The following is a 6000-nucleotide window of genomic DNA, read 5'->3' on the forward strand; positions in this document are numbered from 1 at the left end:
TTGGGATTTTCTTTTAGAAAAATAGGAAAATTTTTGTAAAGAAAAATAACAAACGCGAATGAAAACTTGAAAGAGAAAAAAGGATTTTTATATCAAGTATAATATTAATTTATTTAGAAATAATGCATTATGCACTAAGATCGTATTAATCGCCTCAAAAATAACTTCATTTGTTTATAACTTTTAAATTTTTAAGCATAAAATAAGCAATATTATAATTATTTATTTGAAACAAATAATAATTTACATAATAATAATTAATAACCATTTATAAATATGAAATTTTTGGAGTGAAAAAATTAAATTTCATCACGTTGATTGATTTATTGATTTTTTAATAATTTGCGGACATTAAATCGTCGGACACTTATATCACTATTTTGTACAGTAAATTTAAAAGTGGAAAAAATGAAAATTAGATATGTGGTAATCGATTTTTCATACCCCGTGAAAATTCCGATTTCCAGCTGTCGGACTGAAAAAACGCAGCTTGAAATTTGTCGGACAACAATACTTTTTGACTAAATTAATTATTTACAATTAATTTTACTAAATATTACCTATGTGGTAATTGATTTTCAATACCCTGTTATTTTGGCATGTTTCGACCGGTAGACACGTCAATGTAGGAAGAATTTCTGTCGGACAAATTGAAATCGGCATTTACAACAAAATTTTCAGTTACTTATTTAAGCTAAAAATAAAAGATGTGGTCTTGACTTTTCAAGACCCCAGGAAATTGCCATGTTTTTGGACTTTCCGAGTGGAAAAGCAGAGGAATCGAGAAAAGTCGCAGAGGAAACATGTGGTAGACTCATTAAAAGGATGCGCCTCAGGAGTTATAAAGTATGTGGTAATCAACTTTCCAGAGGGGGCCTGTACTGTGGACTATAAGAATTAATTGAATTACAGAAATAATTTACAAACAAAAATATTTCAAATAACTTTTAACATTTTAACAAATCAACTATAAATTATTTTCTATGTGAACCCATTCTTCTAATAAACACATACAATCATCGCCAGACTTCTCTTAGTAACATTTTAAAATGTGGAAAATTTTCTTGACATGCAATTATAATTTTTTAGTTTTTGGAAATCCCCATAAACGAAAATCTAAGGGGGTCAGGTCTGGAGACTTCCCTGGCCATTTTATGGGACCATTAATCACTATCCATCTGTCATGGTATATTTCATCTAAATAATTGCAGACAATACATACTCAGTGAGGTGGAGTTCTATCATGTTGAAACCACATCGATTTTCTTAGTTGCAGAGGCAGACTTTCAAGAAGAATTGGAAGTTCTTGAAGAAAAGTCAGATACCAATGATGCCACACCAGACGTTGACACTAAAATGACCTTGATTATTTATGGGGTTGACAAAATGAGCTTTTTCTGTTGACCAATAATGTTCGTTTCTTCTGCTAGGCAGACAGACCATTGCTTACACAACGGCTTTCATCTGTCCAAAGAATGTGATCAAAAACTCATCTGTCAGTAACTTTTGTTAGAAACATAATTTAGGAAATAAAATTTATCTGTTTTTCTAATCTAGTCTTGTAGTCATGATATTTATTTCTTCTAATTATTAAAACTTAATTCCCTGATAGCTTGCCTAATTGAATGTCTCGAATTGTCTTCAGAGCTCTTTGCAGAATTGATTTTCCTTTTCGATTACAAAATGCACTTTGGTTTTCTTCTATAATTTTCCTGATAAATTCGCACGTCTTTTCTTAAGTTTTTTTGGGTTTCCTCAAATTAAGATAATATTAACTTTTTAATTGTGCGTTGTCATAGTAATTGAAATAAACTATTCAAAATAAGAACCTAAGTAGTCGAGGAAATAAAGCCTGAACCTGAAATCTGTGCAGTAAGATGGATCGCGATGCGGTTTTTTGCATTTGATTCGTTAGAGCTTCCAGAAAGTTTGTGACCCTATGTGATCAATGAGAAATGAAAATTGCATCGGTGCATAAGAAAAACGCATTTTTAAAATTGTATCTCGAAGAGTTAAAACATGAAAAATTTATAACTCGGAAAATATTGATGGAAATGAGTTCAATTTTGCTCACGGGGGTTTTTGGGATCGCTGAACACGAATATCACGACGGCAATGGTCTCCGAGGTACCTAGTGCCCCAGGGTGGCCGGTTTCAACGTTGTCTCCTGGAATTTTGTGGAAATTCGTTATAAACTTAGACGAAACTCGTTACCTCGGGGTTTTTGGGGTCGCTCAACACGAATATAACGACAGCAACGGTCTCCGAGGTAACTAGTGTCCTAGGGTGGCCGGTTTCAACGTCGTCTCCTGGAGTTTCCTGGAAATTCGTTATAAACTTAGCCGAAATTCGTTACCTCGGGGTTTTTGAGGTCGATCAACACGAATATCAGGACGGTAACGGTCCTCGAGGTACCTAGTACACAGGATGGCTGGTNCCAGGGTGGCCGGTTTCAATGTCGTCTCCTGGAGTTTTGTGGAAATTCGTTATAAATTTAACCAAAACTCGTTACTTCGGGGTTTTTGAGGTCGCTCAACACGAATATCGCGACAGCAACGGTCCACCGAGGATCATGAATATGATTTTCTGTGGGTGCAAAACCGATAGCGGAACTTCGTGTGGATGTAGGAAGCACGGATGGAACTGCAGCATCGCGTGCAAAAATTGTGCAGGCATTAATTGCACGAATAATGAAAAATATTCTGCAAATGATATATTTTCTTCGGAAGTGGAAACAATAGATAGAGAAGATGAAGAAGATAATAATGAAAATTAAATAAGAAAAATTAAAATTGTTAAGATATTTAAGTATAATATTTTTTAGAAGACGTATTTTTTGTAATGAATAAATGTATTTTTATAATAAAAAATAATTAAGAATGAAATAATTGTCACAGAAACCAGCCATTCTGGATACTAGGTACCTCAAGGACCGTTACCGTTGTGATGTTCGTGTTGATCAACCCCGAGGTAACGAGTTTCGGCTAATTTTATAACGAATTTCCAGAAAACTCCAAGAGACAACGTTGAAACCGGCCACCCTGGGACACTAGGTACCTACCTCGGAGACCGTTGCCGTCGTAATATTCGTGTTGAGCGACCCCAAAAACCCCGAGGTAACGAGTTTCGGCTAAGTTTATTAGGAATTTCCACAAAACTCCAGGAGACGACGTTGAAACCGGCCACCCTGGGGCACTAGGTACCTCGGAGACCGTTGCCGTCATAATATTCGTGTTCAGCGATCCCAACAATCCCCGAGTAGTAAAACTGAACTCATTTCCGTCAATATGTTCCGAGTTGTAAATTTTTCATATTTTAACTCTTCAAGATGCAATTTTAAAAATGCATTTTTTTTATGCACCGATGCAATTTTCATTTCTCATTGATCACATAGGGTCACAAACTTTCTGGACGCTCTAACGAATCGAATGCAAAAAACCGCATCACAATCCATCTTACTGCACCGATTTCAGATGTAAGGCCGTTTTTAGTGCTTTATTTCCTCGACTAAAGAATGAACAAAATTTTTCGATATTGATTGAAGTTATTTGGTAAATTGCTTCACAATAATCAAACTATCTATTGTGTTCCATGGCGACTTAATTATGTCATGGCTAATTCGATTTTTTTGAAATATTTAAAATAAACGCGTTTTCACATTTCTGCTTGTAACTTTTAAACGAAAGATCAAAAAATTTTTTTAATGAAAGTTTATCAGATAAATCCTTTCCTAATATGAAATGAAATAGGTATATTTCTGGGAAAAATATTATTCATAGTCATAACAGGCATTTCCAAAATTCCAAAAATAATATTTCTCGCTCAAAGGCAAGCCTAACTGGTCCTATTTGAAATCTCGTAGCATAATTTTTATTCACGTTTTTTATTAGCCAATACCCTGGGGCATCGAATTTGAGACACCCTGCAAATTTTTTTCTATTATCGAAAGAATTCACGGGATAATTTCTTGATGTAAGCAACAGAAGACAGAAGCATTAGTTATATAGGATCTTTCTAATAATTGTTGACCCACATTTTTAGATGTTAGGTCATCCGTGGCAAAATAAAAAAAAATACATTGCGCATATATTGTTCATTATTTGAAAAATTTTAAATTGACTCCATATGAAATATTATCTTTGTGCATATTTAGAAAAGAAAAATAATAAATACTGATTTTCATGGAATTATTGAAATATAGGGAAACAGATTTTTGAATTACCCCTCATAACTCAAGAGGAAAAACAGGAAAACTGTCCAATAAATGCCTTTTTGATAGTAGGAACGTATATAATTTCACTTTTGTTGAAAAGAATTACACAGAAATTTATAAAATAATTTTTTTCATGGTCAACTGATAGAATCAGACGTTTTTTAAAATTGTAGAAAATTAAATTTTCTTTGTAGTCACACATATTTAAAATATAATTTGGTATTCTAGTTTTCCAAGTTCCTATATGCTGTATCATGAAAAAAAATGAAAATTTTTAGAAAAATAAGAAAACACCAGTTTGTATTTGTCAACTGAATATGAAAAATCAGAAAAAAATGCAGAAACAAAATGTAACACTTAAACGTGTCAAAAATGAAGGAGTGGTATGCTCGTCCAAATTTAAGAATATTTTCTTACATAAACATATGTTTAGAAATTCTTAATTTTTGTGATACAGGGTGTTAAATTTAAAAAGAAAATAACATTGTTAAATCTCTAAGTATCTTCTGAAGGAATGAAGATATTGAAACAAAATTTTGTGTGAAAAATGTAAACTGGCATTTAACATGAAAAAAATAAGTTTCAACTCGGACCAGTCCTGTAGATACTGGTATAGTATGTCATTGGAAAAAAAATACTGTAATTTCTTCAGTGAAAGTTTTATTTAGAATGAAAATGATTTCTTGTCTTTACATAGACTTTTTAGGTGTTTGAGGTACGGGTTTAGAGAAAACATCCTTAAAAACCCTTTTTAATTTTTGACAAGTTGAAATATTACAGAATATACGGGGTATTTTGGAATTACCGTAAATGCTATTGTTTTGTGTTTGAGATACAAGGCTTCAAATAGTATATTTGTGTAGGTACTTACTAGTAAAAGCAATACATTTCCGGACGATAATGCAAATTGTTGGCCGATGCGTTAGCCGAGGCCAACACGCATTGAGTCCGGGAATGTGCTTTTACTATAAGGTACACATACAAATTTTCTGAAATCGCAAACTATATTAATTAATATGAACTAAGAAATTTTTATTAATGCATACCTAACATTTCTTCATTACAATCTAATTGCTTATGAAATAGTTTTCTTGACAATCATTGTTTATTTATTGTTCTGATAAAAGTAAAATTTGTTTTAATACCCATAAGTGCTAAAATATATAAAAAAATATTTGAAATGGACAGTGGTGATGATGTTCAGGTGTCCGGGACACCAAAAATTTGACTTTAAATTTATTACTTACCAAAAAAATCTAGGAAAAGTACGAATTCGCATATAAATATACAGGGTGTCCCGGTACTTGATACAAAAAAGTCGAGTACAAATAGATGAGGTCAAAATAATATCAGTTCTTCATATAATTTTTTTTTATACGGACCTGCGTTAACAAATTACGGGCCCTCAAGTGTGAAAATTCAGCATGATGCAAAGAGTAACCGCAAAAAACCCCATTTTTTCGCCCGTTTTTGCGTAGTGTGTAGCAAGAACGGGGAAGGTCGTCCAGAGGTCTCCGTGGGCTTAAATTGATCGTCATGAAAAATCTAGGTGAGCATAATTCGATTTTTCCAATATTTGTCCGACTTACCCCTACTTAAGGGGTGGAAACCACCCCTAAAACAAGAAACGTGAGAAAATGGTCGATCAATTCTTGGTAAAAATTGGCGGGAATTTGAATGGCAAGGAAGAGATCAGGGATGTTCTTCCAAATATGCTCAAGGTGAAAAACATCCCCCGCGTGGGGGTAAAACCACCCCTATTGCCGAAAACCGGCGGCAAATGATGT

The sequence above is a fragment of the Anoplophora glabripennis genome, unplaced genomic scaffold (genome assembly GCF_000390285.2).
Source record: "Anoplophora glabripennis isolate ALB-LARVAE unplaced genomic scaffold, Agla_2.0 scaffold293, whole genome shotgun sequence".
In the NCBI taxonomy this organism is placed as follows: domain Eukaryota; kingdom Metazoa; phylum Arthropoda; class Insecta; order Coleoptera; family Cerambycidae; genus Anoplophora; species Anoplophora glabripennis.